Source organism: Gopherus evgoodei, chromosome 1 (assembly GCF_007399415.2).
Source record: "Gopherus evgoodei ecotype Sinaloan lineage chromosome 1, rGopEvg1_v1.p, whole genome shotgun sequence".
Taxonomy (NCBI): Eukaryota; Metazoa; Chordata; order Testudines; family Testudinidae; genus Gopherus; species Gopherus evgoodei.
In genome coordinates, this window is record NC_044322.1 from 320,549,108 (window position 1) to 320,568,309 (window position 19,202).

Below are 19,202 nucleotides of genomic sequence, written 5' to 3' on the forward strand. Positions count from 1 at the left end.
TTTCTCCACACCCATCATGATTTTGTAGACCTCTCTCATATCCCCCCTTAGTCGTTTCTTTTCCAAGCTGAAAACTCCAAGTCTTATTCATCTCTTCTCATACAAAAGCTATTCCATACCCTTAATCATTTTTATTGCCCTTTTCTGAATTTCAATATATTCAATTTTCCAGTTCCAATATATCTTGTTTTGAGATGGACTGATCAGATGTGCACACAATATTTAAGATGTGGGTGTACCATGGATTTATATAGAAGCGATATGATACTTTCTATCTTATTATCTATCCCTTTCTTAATTATTCCCAACATTCTGTTAGCTTTTTTGACTGCCACTGCACATTGAGTGGATGTTTACAGAGAACTATCCACAATGACTCTGAGATCTCTTTCTTGAGTGGAACAGCTAATTTATACCCTTCATTTGTATAGTTGGGATTATGTTTTCCTTCAATAGCATCATGTTATTGTGCAACAAATGAATTGGGGTCAAGCAAAAAGCACAACACAGACAACACTCAAAGATTGTTTCCCATAACAGAAGTGCAGTCTGAAATTGCAGGTGACTGTTAGTTCAAGGACAAACCTTGTAGAAACTGGGACATACACAGTAAATGTGCACATCAGTACTAAAAGCACAACCACCAGCTCATGAGAGCAATAACAGAGAATTTTAGCTTCCTTAGCTCGCAACATGGACTCCACTGAGAACAATATAGCATCTCTACAACTGTTTAATTTACAAGATAATAAATGAATTGTTATTTAATGGATTTCTTTACAAGCAGAAAAAGTAATACTTAAATTAGAGCTTGATCCAGAGCCTGCTGTTTCAGTAATTTCACAGTGAAATTAAAAGAGACTGCTTAGAGGTAAAGGTGCAGAAAACCCCGGTGCTTCTAAAAACATATTCAGATGAAATCTTCACTCCTCTGGGTGTTATTACAGTGAAGGTAACCATAAGTGTAAACAGCATATGCTAAACCTCTATGCTGTGAAGCGAGGAGTCCTGCATTGTTTGGCACAAAATGATGGGGAGAGTTTCAGATGGACTGACAAAGCACAGAAAGCCTATGTGGTTCAAAAATTATGAACGTCACTCTAAAATAAAAATTAAATTACAATAGCATTTCAATATTCCATTAAAATGATTGCAAGAAAAGTTTAAATCTAATCTCATGGCAGTGCCTTTGCAAATTCCATCTCTCCAGTGATGCTGAAGTCTTGGTGGTGGTGAGTTGCAGAAGTGCTTTGCTGGGCTGAGCTGAAAGATTGCTTCTTCTTGATGCTGAGTTATGGCTTCTCTGTTCTTAGGGTATGGCTACACTTGAAATTTCAAAGCGCTGCTGGTCAGAGCACCAGAGCTGGGAGAGAGCTCTCCCAGCGCTGCACGTAAACCACATCCTCTACAGGTGTAGCTTGCAGCACTGGGAGCCGCGCCCCCAGCGCTGCGGCACTGATTACACTGAGGCTTTACAGCGCTGTATCTTGCAGCGCTCAGAGTGGTGTTTTTTCACACCCCTGAGCAGGAAAGTTGCAGCCCTGTAAAGTGCCAGTGTAGCCAAGGCCTTAGTTGTGTGGTTGCTGGCAGAGAGATGAGATGAACAGGTGGTGGGGGATGCACCTCTTTCAGGCACTAACCTGGACTCAAATATCAGCCACTGTCACCTTTGGCTCAGTACTTCCTGGAATGGCCTTAGTAACATTTTCAGCTCATGGATATCCAATCTACTATGCATACACAGCAGGGCTGTAACTGCTTTTGTCTTTGTGACGGGAAACTCTCAGAACATCTTTAAAGGTAGTTTTAACTCTTACTCAGTTCATTTTAGGTTCCTCAGGGTTTAATAGGATTTGAAATAGGATTTGAAATTGTTGTTTCAAATGAGTCCAAACACTCCTATTTCCTATACTGGAGTCTTTCAGTGCTTAAAATAGTCTTTTTAAATGTAGATGATTCTATAAAAGAGTGTCTTTAGATTTAAATGGTCAAAGAAATGGGGAGGGATAGCTCAGTGGTTTGAGCATTAGTCTGCTAAATCCAGGATTGTGAGTTCAATCCTTGAGGGGGCCACTTAGGAATCGGGGGCAAAATCAGTACTTAGTCCTGCCTAGTGAAGGCAGGGGGCTAGACTCAATGACCTTTCAAGCTCCCTTCAAGTTCTAGGAGATTAGTATATCTCCTAAGAAATTACTGTATTTTCTTAAAACCTGTAGAGATGGTTCTTGTCTGAATTTGGTAAGGAGTTACTTAAGCAATGTCAGCTAGCTAATTAATTCCCCTATATTAAAATGTTTACATTCAAAGAATATTCCTTCCTGGCAGACATAAGAACACTCTACCTGGAGAGACAGGAAGAATAGAAAACTCCTGAATCCTGCCAAATTCCACAATATACTCATAGAGATCTCTACCCAAACCAAAAGCCCACTAGTAGAAGTAGTAAAGCATGATACAACCACTTTCTTAGGCTAGGACTGATGCACACACGCACACACCCTCCCATCCACACAGATCACAGCAGCACTTGAATGACCTGTGACAGAAAAATCAATGAGGAAGAAAACTTGAGTGGTGGGATACAGCCTGACAGACACAGACTCAGACACAAGGGCTTTCTGGAAACATATACCGCTGCCAAGAAGACAAAGAGAGGCAGAAAAATCACACTGTACAGAACTTTTCCAGACCATAAATCACTTTATAATACTAGACTTGCTCCACTGGGCTACAGAACTCAGCTCTCCTCACTAAAATGAATGATCTTTTTTTTCCAAAGAGGAGATCACCAGCATCTAGATGGCTCATGGACTACCAGTAATAAGTCAAGCACAGGGTCAGAATCACAATGCCTTCATAGCCAAGCTTCAGCCCACTCACATAAGAAGTAGTCATGGCCCAGATGTCAGGGCCACCAACAGTGACTCAGATCTCCTTCCCTTATTGAACGGCAGTAACTCCTAAGGCCTATTCTCATTTACTCCAAATCACCTTTACATTGCTCTGGCAATTTAAAGGGAAATCTCACTTTCAGGCCTCTTACAATGTCAGTGGGGCCCCCACTGGCTTTAGCGAGAACAGCATTGGGACCTTGGCCCAGAGCCAATTCTAAGAAGATTATACCATACAACTATGGTATAAAACTTCAACAACAAATAGAACACAATGTTACAGAACCTTTTAATTTTTCACTAAAGAGCTGTCTTTATTTTCCTAGGGTAAGAACACACCAGTGTCCCTGGAGTTAAAATTAATTTGTTATCATAATAAAACTCAGTGTCTACAAGAAGTTTATGTGGTGATCTGAACTTTCATTTTTGTTGCTTGCATATTGGAGAAAGATGGAGTAAAAACCATCTCATATGCTGGTAAAGATGAAATTAATTAGAATTACTGTAAAGGTCTGATAATGGGTTATCCCAAATTCAGCAAAAAAGGCTCAGCTAGATGCAATTAAATCAGATTAGATAACTACTCATGGAAACTGTATTTCCATAAAAGTATTTCCCCCCTCTTATATAGACCATTGTCTTATGACTGCATAATTATTAGAATGAATTCCGCTCATCATTGCTGGGTTTGATGGCACTCTGGCATTTTTCAGTATAGATTTTATTAGGCAGAGAAAGCAGATTCGTTGCAACATTACTTTTGTATTTTTAGCCTGTGAGGTCTGACTAATGGGTCAAACTTCCTACTTGTAAAGCATGTCCCAAATTCATCCCGGGTGTTAACTTATTGCTTTAAGATTTACATTGACTCCAGTTGGGTTTTCCCAAGGATAGATCAAGCCCAAGGAATTTTACTGCAGAGTTATCTGGAGGGAGTTTGCAAGATTTAGACTGTACAGGTGAAGAAATTAATTTTTATATTCTCCTGAAATAACCTTGCTATATAGAAACAGGGCTGGCCTTAGTGAAAATGGCACCTGACATAGAATCAGAAATGGTTAAGCAACTAGCAGGCTAAAATGACCCAAATTCAACCTTTCAAGCTATATTAGAAAAGTATATAAATGGCAAATAGGGCCATGCCTTATAAGTAGCTAACAAAGCAACATTAGATAGACTGGAGCTTTGAAATGCAAACCTGTATTGTTAGAGAATTAGAGGTAATACTAATTGTATGTGTTTACTAATTTCTTGTTAGATGTTCACCATGTAACCAGATTAGCTTGTGGACGCTAATTCCCTTTCATATCTTAACTACATTATATTATGCTTGCGGATAGTTCAGTTAACCTTAAAATCAAAGATGTAATATATTACAAGAAATAAAATTACTTACATTGTCTTCATCTGACATTGTTTGTGCCATAATGGAATGCCTTGATAGTCTGAATAGATAATTGCCTTATGTTAATTAATGCTACTAGTTTACCCTTAGGGTTGCCAGGCATCTGGTTTTTGACTGGGCAAGGGACCCTGGCAGCTACAGACAGCATTAGAGTTGCCAACCCTCCCAGTTTTGCTGGGAGTTTCCCGGAATCTGGCTCTATCTCTGGAGGCTACCGAAGCCAAACCAGGAAGTTTTAGGCCGCTAAAAGTCCAGCGGTGCAGCAGGGCTAAGGCAGGGTCCTTACCTGCCCTGGAGCCACGCTGCTCCCAGAAGTGGCTGGCACATCCCTGCAGCCCCTGGGGCAGGGCAGAGGGGTCTTCCCATGCTGCCCACGCCTTGAGCACTGACCGTAGCTCCCATTGGCTGGGAATTGTGGCCAATGGGAGCTGCAGGGGTGGTGCCTGCAGGCAGGGGCAGCATGCAGAGCCCTCTGGCCTCTGCCCCAGGGGACATAGGGAGGTGCTGGCCACTTCAGGTAGTGGTGCAGGGCCAGGGCAGGCAGGGAGCCTGCCTTATCCCTGCTGCACTGCCAACCAGGAGCTGCCCGAGGTAAGCACCACCCAATCAGAGCTAACACCCCTCACACCCTGCCATACCCCAACCCCCTGCCCCAGCCCTGAGTCCCGTCCCAGAGCCAGCACCCCAACCCCCCTGCCTGAGCCTGGAGCCCCCTCCTGCACCCCAACTCCCTACCAGAGCTAGCACCACGCAGCCCCTCCTACACCCCAATCCCCTGACTCAGGTTCAGCCCAGAGTTTCCTCCCATGCTCCAAACCCCTCGGCCCCAGCCCAGGGCCCACACCCCCTCCCATATCCAACTCTCTGCCCCAGCTTGGTGAAAGTGAGTGATGGTGGGAGATAGCAAGCAACAGAGGGGGGCATGGAGTGAGAGGGGTGGGACCTCGTAGAAGGGGTGGGACCTTGTAGAAGGGGCAGGGAAGGGGGCAGGGCAAAGATGTTTAGGGTTGTGTGATTAGATAGTTGGTAACCCTAGTCAGCACCGCTGAATGGGCCTTTAAAAGTCTGGTCAGTGGTGCAGTGGGGCTAAGGCAGGCTCCCTACCTGGCATGTCTCCCAGAAGCGGCTGGTATGTTCGGCTCCTTGGCACAGGGGTGGACATGGGGGCTCCTTGCGCTGTCTCCACCTCAAGCACCGGCTCCATGGCTCCCATTGACCAGGAACTGTGGCCAATGGGAGCTGCAGGGACAGCGCCTGCAGATGGAGGCAGCACGTAGAGCCCCTAGGCCCTCCGCCTAGGAGCCAGACATGCTACCCACTTCCCGGAGCTGCCTGAGGTAAGCATTGCCCAGCCAAAGCCCATACCCCGAACCTCTTCCCATCCTCCAACTCTCTGCCCCAGCCCTGAGCCCCATCCCACACCCAAACTCCCTCCCAGAGCCCACACTGCATACCCTGTCCCACACCCCAAACCCCTGCCACAGCCCAATGCTCCCTCCTGCACCCCAAACCTTTCATCCTCAGATGAACTCCAGAGCATGCACCCCCAGACCGAGCCCTCACCTCCTCCCAAACCCTAGCCCCCTGTCCCAGTCAAGTGAAAGTGAGTGAGGGTGGGGGAGAGTGAGCAACAGAGGGAGGGGGATGGAGTGAATGGGGCAGGGCCTTGGAGAAGGGGCAGGGCAGGGGTGGGACAAAAGTGTTTGATTTTGTGTGATTAGAAAGTTGGCAATCCCAATTTAACTGTATATAGAATTGACTTCAAAGCCACAATGTTATTACCTGTTCTTTATCCAAATTGTCATAAACAGAGTGTTAAGGGCTAATGTCTCTTATACTTGTAAAGGGTTACAAGCAGGAAACTGGACACCTGACCAGAAGACCAATCAGAAGACAAGATACTTTTAAATTCGGGTGGAGGGAAGTTTGGGTGTGAGTTCTTTGTTCTTTGTTCTTTTCTCGGAGGGTCTGAGAGAGACCAGACATTACTACAGGCTCTCTAAGTTTCTTTTCATATAGTAAGTAAAACAGGAAGTTTAGGTTTTTTAATTGTTTTACACTATTTGCATTTGTGGATCTGGCTGGTTAACTTTTATATGTGTAGTTGCTGGAAATATTCTGATTTGTATTGGTACTGGGGGGAAAGTCTCTTTCTGGTGTCTGTAAGCTATAGGACCCTGTATATTGACATCTTAAAGTTACAGAGATAATTCTTTACTTTTTCCTTTCTTTTATTAAATGATTTATTTTTAGAGAACCTGATTGACTGTTTTTTCTCTGTTTCCCTTGTTTTATCCCAGGGGATTGGAATAACTCACTAGGACAGGTGGGGAGATGGGAGGGGGAGAGATAAAATCTCTCTCTGGTTTCCTTAAATCTGTTTGCCTCTTTGTGGAAGGGAAGGGAAATGCTTCTCTGGGTATGGTGATTTAAGAGGTTAGATCAGTATCTCAGGATAGCCCAGGGAGGGAAGTTCTGAAAGGGGGAAGGTGGGGGAATGGTTTATTTCTCCTTGTTTTAAGAACCCAAGGGATCTGGGTTCTTGGGGTCCCCAGGGAAGGTTGGGAGGTCAAAGTGCCCCAAAACACTATATTTTTGGGTGATGGCAGCCTATCAGATCTAAGCTGGTAATTAAGCTTAGGGAAATTCATGCTAGTGTCTCATTCCTGGACTCTAAGGTTCAGATTTAAAAAAGAATGCTGTAACACCAATGAATGCCTGTTGTATTATTATGTGGTCAAGAAGCCATAGAAGCCTGCCAGATACCTATAAAAGAATTCTAGGATCTGATCCTGTCATCTCAAATATCTTAAGCCTTTAGCAGGGGGAGTTTTGAGTTGTAAGACTGAGGTCTCCAAGTATCCTGGACTGTCCTTGTGCATTTTTATGGAAGGATTTGAACAAACGCTATACATGAACTGCGTATTTGGATTATAACCTATGGAATTGATTCTGAAAGAATTTTTTGCAGCTCAGCAGCTAACCATCTGTATTATGAAACTAATCTAAGAACTTTATTCCTATCTGTATATATAATGATCTTCTCATCACAATACTATCTCTCTTTTCTTTTTCAATAAATCTTAGTTTAGTTAATCAGAATTGGCTGGAAGCATGTAATTGGGTAAAATCTGAAATATTCATTGACCTGAGGGTAATGTGTCTGATTTCTTGGGAATGGAAGACATTTATATATGATAAACTTTATATATGATTAACCTTTTAATTTTTCACTAAAACACTAAATTTGGCTGTCTGGGTGGAAGCCCGAGGCTGGGTTGCTTTAAGGGAACTGTATTTTTGGCTTCTGGGTAACCAGTAAGGTATTGTAGAAGCTGTTTTGTTGCTGGCTTTGTGACTCTAATAATTAGAATAACCACTAGTTTTTGGGATCGCCTGACCCATTCTTTGCAGTCTGCCCTGACTGAGCAATCTCAGTGTGGCCCCTCCAGGCACCAATGGTTACAGGCGACCTTGGCATCCTTTAAGTACTGCTCTCTGAGCAAGCAGGCAGAGCAGCAGCAGGTGGAGCTATGGCGGCGCTGCAGGTGTCAGCTGCTAGGAGGGCAGAGAGAGGACATATGTGAGCACTGGCTCCTGCCCCATAGCCCCCTTTATTTCCTCCCTCTGCCTCCTGGGTGAGCATAGCCCTTCTTCAGCCCCTTGAGCACAGCATCCCCCTCCTCTGACCTTGGCAAGCTGGCAGTCACCCATCCACAAGGCCAGCCCTGTATAGAAAAAGCAAGTGCATTTGAGCTTGCCCTCTCTTATGGAAGAGTCTTCTAGAATATATCAAGGAGGGAACAAAATTACTCTAAAAGCTATAGAATTGAATAGAGCATGATGTCTTTCCTGTGTTTTCCTGTGGAATTCTATAGAAGGTATATAGTCCTCTATTAAATTCGATAGGATGATTAAAAAATATTATAGAAAAATATCATTTTCTAGAGGATTTTACTATCAGATTTTGGAACCTACTGCATCCACAAAGTGCTCTGGGCCAAATTCACATACGATGGAAACAGTTACAACACCATCAGATCCAAAGGAATTAGAGCCAAATGGTCTGAATATGGCCCATTAACCATGGGAATAATGTGACTTTTTAATGTAACAACATGGCATATATGCCACCTGTATTTGGTGCCACTTGTATTTGGTAAAGTATGCAAGATCTTGCTCTGACCAAGCAGTGTGAGTGAAACAGTTTGCTTGTGTGTAGCCACCCTTGGCTCCAGCAGCATTTTAAACAAACCATTCTCAAATATCTTCACACATATATTTTAACTAATTCCTTGATTTTTAGGAAAAGGAACAAAAAACTATCAGGCAGGGGAACAGCAGAAGCAACAACTATCATCAACAGTTTGTGCTGTCTGATTAAATTGGTAACTAGTTAGCAAGATAAAGACAGATGGCACTGGATTAACACACTTCTTCAGAACAGTGCAGAATATTAGGCTTGAGGAATGTCTGGCCCTCTTAGGAGGGCTGCCAGAAACAGAACATTGCCATAATTTATCTAAGTAACTCTTATGCCCTTTGTCAACTGCACACTGAAATCAATGGAATTACACTGATTTACACTAGTCAATTATTTGACTCCTTTGCAGGAGGGACCTGAGGTTATACTCTCTTCCAGGGTAATTTAAAAAGAAAAAAACAACTGGCACTAGGTACACTCTAGTCAATTCCAAAGAAGTATTTGGAGTCCCAAGGGATAAGGCATCACTGCCAGGAATTATTTAGCAGCAGCCAGACAGGGATGCCTCCATCAGAGGAAGGGAAATCATCCTAACCCTTGCCTCAGTTTGATGGCAGAATTTCAGTCAGAAGTTTCTAGGAGCCCCCAGAGGTCCCTTTTGGCATATCACTGAAAGATTTCGTAAGCTGCAATTGCACAATGAAAAATATTTACTCTTCCTTTGCTTTTCTTACTACAAAAAAGGCCGTGATCTGCAAACCTCAATCTTCACCCCTTCATGGAGTCCCATTGACTTCAAAACCCTTTGCAGGACTGAGTTTAAAACAGAATTTTTGTGTATACAACCTGAATAGAGTGGGCTAAATTCACTATGGAGAAGTTTCAAGCTGATAATTTGCAATTTGAGGACCACATGAAAATGTTTAAGACCACTGTGCATCTCTTTGAAGATTTGAGCCAAGATGTATTTAACCTTAAAACTGAAAATGCTTTTAAAAGATGTGCTCCTCCTAAAGCATGTTCACAGTCTTGATCCTACTAAAGGCAATGACAAAACTCTTAACAATTTCACTGGGAGCTGGATCTGACCCTTAAAAATGTGTATGAAGTTCAGAGTATATAGCAATTGGACAGTTGATAAAAATGTATGAGTAGTTTTGTGTATGGATGATACGTGTTTGACAGAATCATGAAAAGATCAAATATTGTGTTCTTGATTTCTTTTCTTTAATGCTTATCAGATTGTTTTTCAGCATTTTTCCACTTTCAGACCTGATTCTCTGGCTGCACAGACTGTCAAACCTACCTAACTATAATGGAGATATTTTTAAAAACTTCTCACTTAGCTCACCAAAATAGAATATGTATACAGGTTTCCTAACTTTAGTGCAACTGTAAGTCAGGAACAAAGGATAGCATTTAAGACAAAAGCGATGTGTTTTTCTCTCAGGTGATGTAGCTGAAATCCATATATCAGCTTTGAAATAATTATTAATAACCTATGTCTATAAATGTGCACATTCATTTTAAAGTACTTTTCTAAAAAAAAAAACCTCACAGTTTACACATTTTCAGTAGAGACTTGTTAGAGTTTGGCAGCTAAATTCTTTGGATTCTATCAGGATTGAGCATGCTCCATTCCCTCACAGTTCCTACACACTGACCAGAGTGTGCACACACCATTCCCTTACAGCTCCTACATACTGATCAGATTGCACATGTGCCATCCCCACAGAGTGACTGAGCAATGCTCCAGCCCAGGGCTTCTTTTTCTGATAAAGCTCATAATGGGATATGCAGAAAGAAGAGTACAATTATAAAATATTATGGATAGCAATGGGAAAACAGACAAAGAACTTTAAACAGAATTTCTGGAAATGTTTTCTGCTATGTTGCTTCTACTTTATTGAAATGGTCTCTGCTTACAAGCGCCCCCGGAGAAGATTATTGCACCTTTATGATCTCCTGCCATGATTTGCATTAACAACATCAACCTGAATGTTCAGACAATAGTGGCTTCTTAGTTAGAAATTATATTGAGCCAAAGTGCTTATACATTTCTAACACAAATCTATCATTAAAGAAAGGAAGACGCATTCACATGAACTTAAGAGTGCTATGCACTCTCTACATGAACACTATGGTGATTAGCTATTTCAGGAATGAAGAAGTTTTAAAAACTCCCTTAGGTTAAACACAGGATCCTGTGTGCAAGCAGAGTTGCTATGGTGACATTGCTTAGTACTTCTATCACTAACTTCTATATTATGCTGTAGTCTTCTATTTTCTAATTCGTGTTGAACTTTTAGAAACTATTCTAGATTAATTGCTACAAGACAAAAGGTGTTGTGAATTATCATTAAGAAAAACTACTAATATGGCATGATTAAAAACAATGAAAATATTTAATTCCCAATTAAAACAACTTCATTAAGATAGAGTTCAGATAAGATTATAAGTATAGCTATTAATTTACTGTTGGGACCTGGTAGATACAAAATAACAAATTCTTGAAAGTAAGGCTTGCATCTGGAGTTAAGATTACAAAAATTAACTGTTAAATGTAAGGAAATCATAATGCTGTCATTAAAAAATACTAAGCACCAGAAAATTTGGGAATACTCAGCTAAAGTTCTGCCAGTCTGCCCCCTATGCCTTGCTTAGTCTCCACTTATTGGTAGGGAAACCGCACTAGTCGTCACTTCAGAAGTAACTAAGTGTTCCCTGTTATGAATATGTATACTACTATTATTGAGTAATATTTATACTAAAGTAACATCCAGAGATCCTGCTATGGTAATTACTATACAAATACAAATACAGTGCAGCAGGAGTAGTTTCCCTTAGAAAGGAGATGAATACGAGGGGACATGGTATACGTTTATAAAATAATGTTATAGAAAAGGTCTATTGGGAACTTCTGGTCTCCCTGTTTCATAAATTCAAAAATAATGAGACACTGATTGAAACTGAAAGGGGGTGTGATGGGATGCTCACCCCACATTGGAGTGGAAGGGGTTAATAGAACCTCATGGGCCTGCCGCACCCTATCCCAGAAAGGAGCAGTGGAGGTGAGTCCTCCAAGCAGCTTAGAGAGGCTGCGCAGGAAGCGGCCAATTGGAGAGAGGCTGCATGAAGCAGTCACCTAAGGCCCAGAAGGCTAGTACAAAAGAAGCTTCTGGGTAAAGCAGGGTCGGCTGCTATGGGGAGCCCAAGGAGTGAGGACTGTGTTCCTACCAGGCTGCACCAAGGGTTGCAACTTGGAAAGAGCAGTTGCTGGCAGGGACTAGGGGAACAAGCGGGAGCTGCTGGCTGGCTGCTCGGACTTGCTGGCTGAAGGCCCAGAAGAGAAGGCAAAGAAGGTGCTGGGGCTGTGGAGAAGTGGCCCAGGGAACTGAAACAGCATTGAACCTAGTAAAAGATGTGCAACAGGAGGCTGCTCTCTGCAGAGTCCTTGGGTGGAGACCTGGAGTAGTAGGCAGGCCTGGATCCTCTCATTCACCACTGGGAAAGTGGCTTGACTAGTGGACAGTGACACCTAACCCCGGAAGGGAGAAATATAGATGGTGACACAGCCAGAGGGCCGAATCATGCAGGATGCTGAGGTACTTGGAGTAAGGCCAGTCTGCAGGTTGAGAAGATGATGAGAGAGGCACGATCTGGAGAGTTAAGCAACCGTTCTCTGGCAGGGGGAAGGCATGAACAAGAAATTTACATTTCATCACAAGGACAATTCAAACCTAATGTCCACAAAAGATTGTTTTGCCACTGTGGCTCAGCAAGGATGTTTCTAGCACAAAAAATTGAATTATAAAAAGGGGAGAAGAACGCTTGACCTCACGTTCCTCCTTCATCTCTGCTCATGACACCAGTGATTCTTAAAGAACTGAATTGGGATGGAGGAATCCTGGCTGAAGCAAGCCTCCTGTAGTCCTCCAAGATGCCTGTAAGCTTGTGATGAGAAAAAACTTTTGCTTTTAAGTTCACTTAGCTTTTTAAGGGAGGCAGTTAGCTTGTGTTTTATCTTTTTTATTTTCTTGGTAACCAGTTCTGACTTTTATGTCTCATTACTTGTAGTCACTTAAAATCTTTCTTATCTTTCTGTAGTTAATAAACTTGTTTCACTGTTTTATCTGTCCAGTGTGTTTGGATTAAACTGTGGGTGGGGGGACTCCATTTGGGATAACAAAGCTGGTGCATAGCATTTTCTATTGATGAATGATGGACTTTATATGTGCTTGCATTGTTCAGCAAGGTGCTGGGCAGTACAAGACGCATTTCTGGGGGAAGGTCTGGGACTACAGAATGTGCTGGTATTCTTCTATAGTATAATTTATGAGTGGCTAGCTAGTAGCACTCAGTACTGTGCTGGTGGGAGCAAGTTACATACTGGAGGCTTCAGAGTAGCAGCCATGTTAGTCTGTATCCGCAAAAAGAACAGGAGTACTTGTGGCACCTTAGAGACTAACAAATTTATTTGAGCATAAGCTTTCATGGGCTACAGCCCACTTTATCGGATGCATGCAGTGGAAAATACAGTAGGAAAATATATATATATATACACACAGAGTATATGAAACAATGGGTGTTACCATACACACTCTAGCGAGAGTGATCAGTTAAGGTGAGCTATTACCAGCAGGAGAGAAAAAACTTTTTGTAGTGGTAATCAAAATGGTCCATTTGCAGCAGTTGACATGAAGTTGTGAGGAACAGTGTGTGTGTGTGGGGGGGAGAGGGAATAAACATGGGGAAATAGTTTTACTTTGTGTAATGACCCATCCAATCCCAGTCTTCATTCAAACCTAATTTAATGGTGCCCATTTTGCAAATTAATTCCAATTCAGCAGTCTCTTGTTGGAGTCTGTTTTTGAAGTTATTTTGTTGTAATATTAAAAAAAAATTACAAAAAGTTGCAATATTGCAACAAAAAAACTTCAAAAACTGTATATCTTCCTACAGCATTTTCTACTGCATGCATCCGATTAAGTGAGCTGTAGCCCATAAAAGCTTATGCTCAGATAAATTTGTTAGTATCTAAGGTGCCACAAGTACTCCTGTTCTTTATATTGGAGGCTGTGTGTTTAAACAGCCAGGAGTGGCTGTTCACCAGTAAAGCAGTGTAAAAGACATCCCAGATTAGAGAATTGAGGAGACATAGTTATTCCCTGCAGAGGTGACGTGTGTGTGTGGGGGGGAGGGATCCGGGGTCACATGCCCCTCCAGATTGCTCAATCGAATGGTGCGGCCAGGCCCATCTCCCTATGGGGCAGCTGCGTCGGAGAGGCAGTGACAGAAGGAACAGCTGGGAGCTGCAGGGAGGGGCCGCTGGTTTCCAGGAGGGGGGATTGCTTGGGGGGTCATGATTCAAGCATCTTTACAGTTGTGTCCCCCCCAACCCCCACGCCCACTATCAGCTGGCATGCATCATCTCTCGTACCCTGGGTACAGGGCCAGTGCAAGGATGTTTGGCACCCTAGGCGAAACTTCTACCTTGCACCCTCCCCTCCTGTGCTCCCGCCCTGAGGAGCCCCTCCCCCCCCGCAGCAGCTCCCACCCTCCGCCCTGAGGTGCCCCCCCGTGGCAGCTCCATCCGTCCACCCTGAGGCGCCCCCCCGTGGCAGCTCCCCACCCCCCACCCTTCGCCCTGAGGCACCCCCCCCAGCTCACCCCTGCTCCGTGCACAAGCACGAGCACCCCCAAGCTTCACTTGTCCCGCCTCCCAGGCTTGCGGCACCTAAGCTGATTGGCTCCACAAGCCTGGGAGGCTGGAGAAGTGAGGCAGCTCACCCCTGCTCCGCCTCCTCCCCGAGCACGCCGTAGCTGCTTCACTTCTCCCGCCTCCAGGCTTGCAGCACCAATCAGCTTAGGCACCGCAAGCCTGGGAGGCAGGAGAAGTGAAGCAGTCACGGCATGCTCGGGGAGGAGGTGGGGCAGAGGTGAGCTGGGGAGGGGAGTTCTCCTGCGTGCCACCCCTCCCCTTACTTGCTGCAGGTGACCCTTCCCGTGCTCCCCTGCCCCAGCTCCCTCCGCCTAAGTACGGGCGACGAGTGGGGCAGCCGAAGATCAGGCCGCCGCAGTCGCTGCTGAAGAAAATGGCGCCTCCCAAATCCTAGTACCCTAGGCGACCGCCTAGGTTGCCTAAATGGTTGCACTGGCCGTGCCTGGGTAATGTCACAAGTTGTTACTCCTGCAAAAACCTTAAACCCAAGAATAAGCTAAAGAGAGTGATGGTTATTAGGAAAGAAACAAAAAAGCAAAACAAGTCAGCTTTTCAAAACAAGCTGCATGAAATCAGATCTACTCTATGGTCTGGGTAACAGCCTTGTGAGATAGGTTGAAATCTTGTAGTCAAAATCTTATAGTTACACTTGAATTAAACATGCATGAACTCTCTTCATAGAATTAATGACCCTCTCTCCGCAGCTGCTGCTAGCAGCTTTCTCTGCCTCATTACTAGCTAGAATTAGTCAGAAAATCCTTTTCCCCCTGCACTCAGAAATTTCAAGTTTTTTGTGAAAATTTCAGGTCTCTCATCTTGGTAATAGGAGGTGGTTCAACATATCAGTCACATGGGCTGTGGTGTATCATGGTGACAAAGTAAGTTTGGAGCAGAGGCTTTCTGTGAAAAATTCCATTTTGTCAAAAACCCAATTTTCCCATCAAAATCAGTTTTGACAGAAAGTTTTCTGCTGCTAGCATCACAACACATCAGGTGTGGAATCTTCTCCCTCTCCCTTTCTCAGTATTGCGTCATCCCACTTATACTGTTGGGTGCTGTGAACATATTTATTCAGTGACATCTGATCAAACACAGTTTATAATAGAGACCTGGAGAGAGATATTCCACCTTTCATTGTTTGAATGAAAATCTGCATCCATTAATGCACAATTTGTTTTTCAGTCTTCTGTCAATCTAGTTCACACCAAATGCCACTCTAAACCTGAGCAGACACAAGTTATTTTATATATTCCTTCCACTGTCACCCAGCTAGTTTTACCCTAACAGATTATATTATTGTTATTTATTTGTAGTAGCACCTGCTATGTGCCAGATACTTTCCAAACACTGAAGTTCACAGTCTCAGGACAAATTAGTAGACAGAAATCAGGATAAGATGAATAACTGCAGGCAATTGATGTATAAATCAACTTGATTCACTACTGACAGCATGATAGAAGTGGACCTTTAAAAGAGACTTAAATGTGGACAGGGTAAGGGTCAACCTAATGTCTTCTCCTTTTCTGGGTATGAGTAATTACATTACATAGGTTTTCTTTCCCAGACTAAAGAGTTAGTTTCTTTTGGACTAGTGTAGGATCTCCCCACTATCTTTACGTGGTGTGTTAAGCCAAAGATCTTTCCCTTTTTAGCCATAGTTTTCAAGTTCCCATATTTCTTTCTAATTCCTATTCATAATCAGGTAGAATGTATCTCAACACTGTCACAATGTAGAAAAATTGATCTCTGCCTTATATCAGGAGTGTGAGGTCTCTATACAATAGAGGGAGGGAGGATAGGGTAGAGTGGGCTATCCTACCCACAGTAGAGTGGCTGAGGAAGGCAGAATCTTGTGTACACTATATTTTGTGGAGGGTAGTATGTTAGGTTTTGCAATCTTTGGTCCTTCCAAGAGCACTGTAGCTTATAGTCTCTATCCTTGAATTAGAGTGTCTGTGGGGGGCTGGGGAAGTTGCAGGTTAGAAACAAACATGTAGTTTTTCCTGAGATAATGAGGGTCCGTGGCTCCTAGATGAATCCTAAAGGATTGTGCTTTGGCCTGAGAGGCAGACCCATAGGTGCTGGAACTAGGGGTTCTGGGGGTGCTACCACATCTCCTGGCCTGAAGTGGTTTCCATTATTCATAGGGTTTACAGTTTGGTTCAATGGCTGTCAGCAGTCCCACTATACAAATTGTTCCAGCACCCCTGGGGAGACTTAAGATTGTCACTACAGCTTCGGACAGTTATTTCCAGAGTCTGATGCTTAGGTTTCATAAACTACAACTTCCTAATATCCCAACTTTCAAGTGTTGAATCTGTAACCTTGCCTCTGGCAAGAAGAGGTTGCAAGGAGGTCCCCTTGCAAATTACACCTAAATATAAGGAAACTGTGGCTATGAAACATAATTATTATGGAAAGATGGTTTATGACTATACATATGGGTGTGTAGAAGCTTCTATTTTAAACTTAAATACTGGACAGTAAATACTTCAGTAGAAGAAACACAGAGCTATTAAACAGGTGAGAGGGACTGTAGGGCTCAAAGGTTTATAAAAGGTCTGTAGAACCTTGGACATCGCAATTACCAGTTCAGGTCAGGACTTTTCAGAAGTTTTCCTTACACTGTTCAACAACGAAGTGAAATGGGTTTGATGGTTTAAGTCCAGTTCCAATTGAGAGGTGTCTGCATCAGAAATCATCACCACAGTTGTCATTGCTTATAGCAGAAAGGCCTGGAGACAACTTATTCTTTCATCTTTAGAGGTTATCCTTCCAGGTATGGCTGAAGATCTCTGACAGCAGCAACATGGGGATACCTACATGGCCACTGCTGCACCTGTTTAATGGATAAATGCTGGATTTCAGTCTCCAATGCTGTCAGTCTGGTAACTTTCACAAGCACTTAAATCACATAAAAATTCCATCAAATATATTTCTTCAGGCTAGCATGAATAAAGTTTGTTTTGCTGGGCTAAGCCAGTCCTGGGATCACAGCCCCACTTCTGCCTTCTAATGAGGCATTTGAAATGTATATGATAAAATAATTTAGACTGAATGTGTTACATAGTACATGCAACCCTGACACATATTTAGATTTAATGAGACAATTATTGCATGTTATATAAGGATAAAACGTATTTAAAGGTTAAGTCATGTAATAGACATATCTATTGCATGGCTTTTAAATCACAGTAGCTTTATAAAAAAATATTAATTGGTGTCTAGCTGACATCCTGGTAAATCCCATTAAGTCTAGGTCCTAAAATGGAATGACAGCTAGCTGATCCTTAGAATGAGTAGTATACATGACACTATAGGTGATTTACAAGGTTATAAGTTAAAAGCAGTTCTTATTCTTTAATGTAGTATGTTTTCTGGAATCATTTAGGCTCTTCAGAGACGACCATGTGATTCTGAATTCTCAAGGATCCAATCATTTCCCATCCTTTACCACTTATCACCTTCAAGAATTGCAACCAAAATGGCTTTCTCTCCTGACCTGAGGGACTGGAGGGGACAGCCTTTGGAGACCATCAAAACACATACTCAGCAGCCAGAGGAGTCTCTGAAGAGTGGCATCATCATAGTAATTAATAATAAGTAATAATAATAATAATGCAGTAGCATGTAGAGTAAGAGACAGTATCAGCTCCAAACTGTTTACAATCTGAACAGACAAGACAGACAAAAGATAGGAGAAAAGAAGTATTTTATACCTGTTTTACAAATGAGGAAACAAAGCACATAGCATGTAAGTGACTTGTTCAAGGTCACACAGGAAGGCTGTGGTCTAGCTGAGACCTGAGCCTCTTAGACTAAGGGTGCCTTAGCTTTGAAGATGTTGGGAGGTATGGCTTTGATGCATCGCAGCTATCCAGCTGGAGAGAGAGAGAGAGAAAGACGCACACCTTAACCATAACACAGACAAAGACTAAAACCGCACCTTTTAACATTCTTGCTATTTTTGAAAGAATAGCCATTTACAAATTGAGATGTGTGCAAATACCAAGGAACCAGTTTCCAAAGCAACCGTAACTAAGAGCAGCCCAGGAACCAAGTCGTGATTTTTTAGATGTTTGACAGTAGGGATAATAAATGTAGGTACAAAGCATCCTACCCATATGTATAGCAGTTGCCTTTATTAATTATTAATGATTATTTATGTATTATTTATTAGAGAGAGAATTGTGAGATTTTGTTAGACTAAAAAAGGGTATAGAACATAATGCAAAATACTTGCAGTGGAATCAGCCATAACAGAAGGATAGTGGGCATTTTACACTGCAGCAGATGTAAATGATAAGCTTTGGGATCACTTATAGTTTAATATTCAGAGTATAATCCCAAGTCTGACTAATGAAATGGCACTAACTAGTTTCCTGTTACCTGACTGAGACTGTGATGAGAGAGAAGGAAGATGAAAATAAAAACTCAAAGAGATGACACCAACTCCTTCAATCCCTTATATAACTGCTTTCATTGGTGTCAAGAGGATTGCTTACAAGACTAAAGATTATTTGAGTGTGTAAGATGTTGCTGAATCAGCTTTTTATAATCAAGTGTATGGGATAATAATTGTCTTTTACAAATGTGCAAAAATCTTATTCTGCACATAGCAAAATATACAATCGTCTGCTTTTTATAATTGTTAAAACTTAAACTACTGAAATTGGACTGGTTGAAAATGGTCTATTGAAACTGGTTTTTGATAGAAATTTGCATTTTTGATCAAATGAAATTTTTCACAAAAAGCCTCTGCTTTCTGTGGAAAATTTAGATTTTTAACTGAAAAAACAAAAATATGAAACATGAAAATTTTCATATGAAAACCAAAAAGTATAGTCAGAAACCCAAAACATTTCTATTTGGAAATACCATGCAGTGTCTTTTGGAAGTTGTAGTTTGGGTATCTCAATCCCCCATTCTCTTTTTGGGACAGGTTCGCCTGCCAGACTACGGCTCGCATGGCGTGGCTAG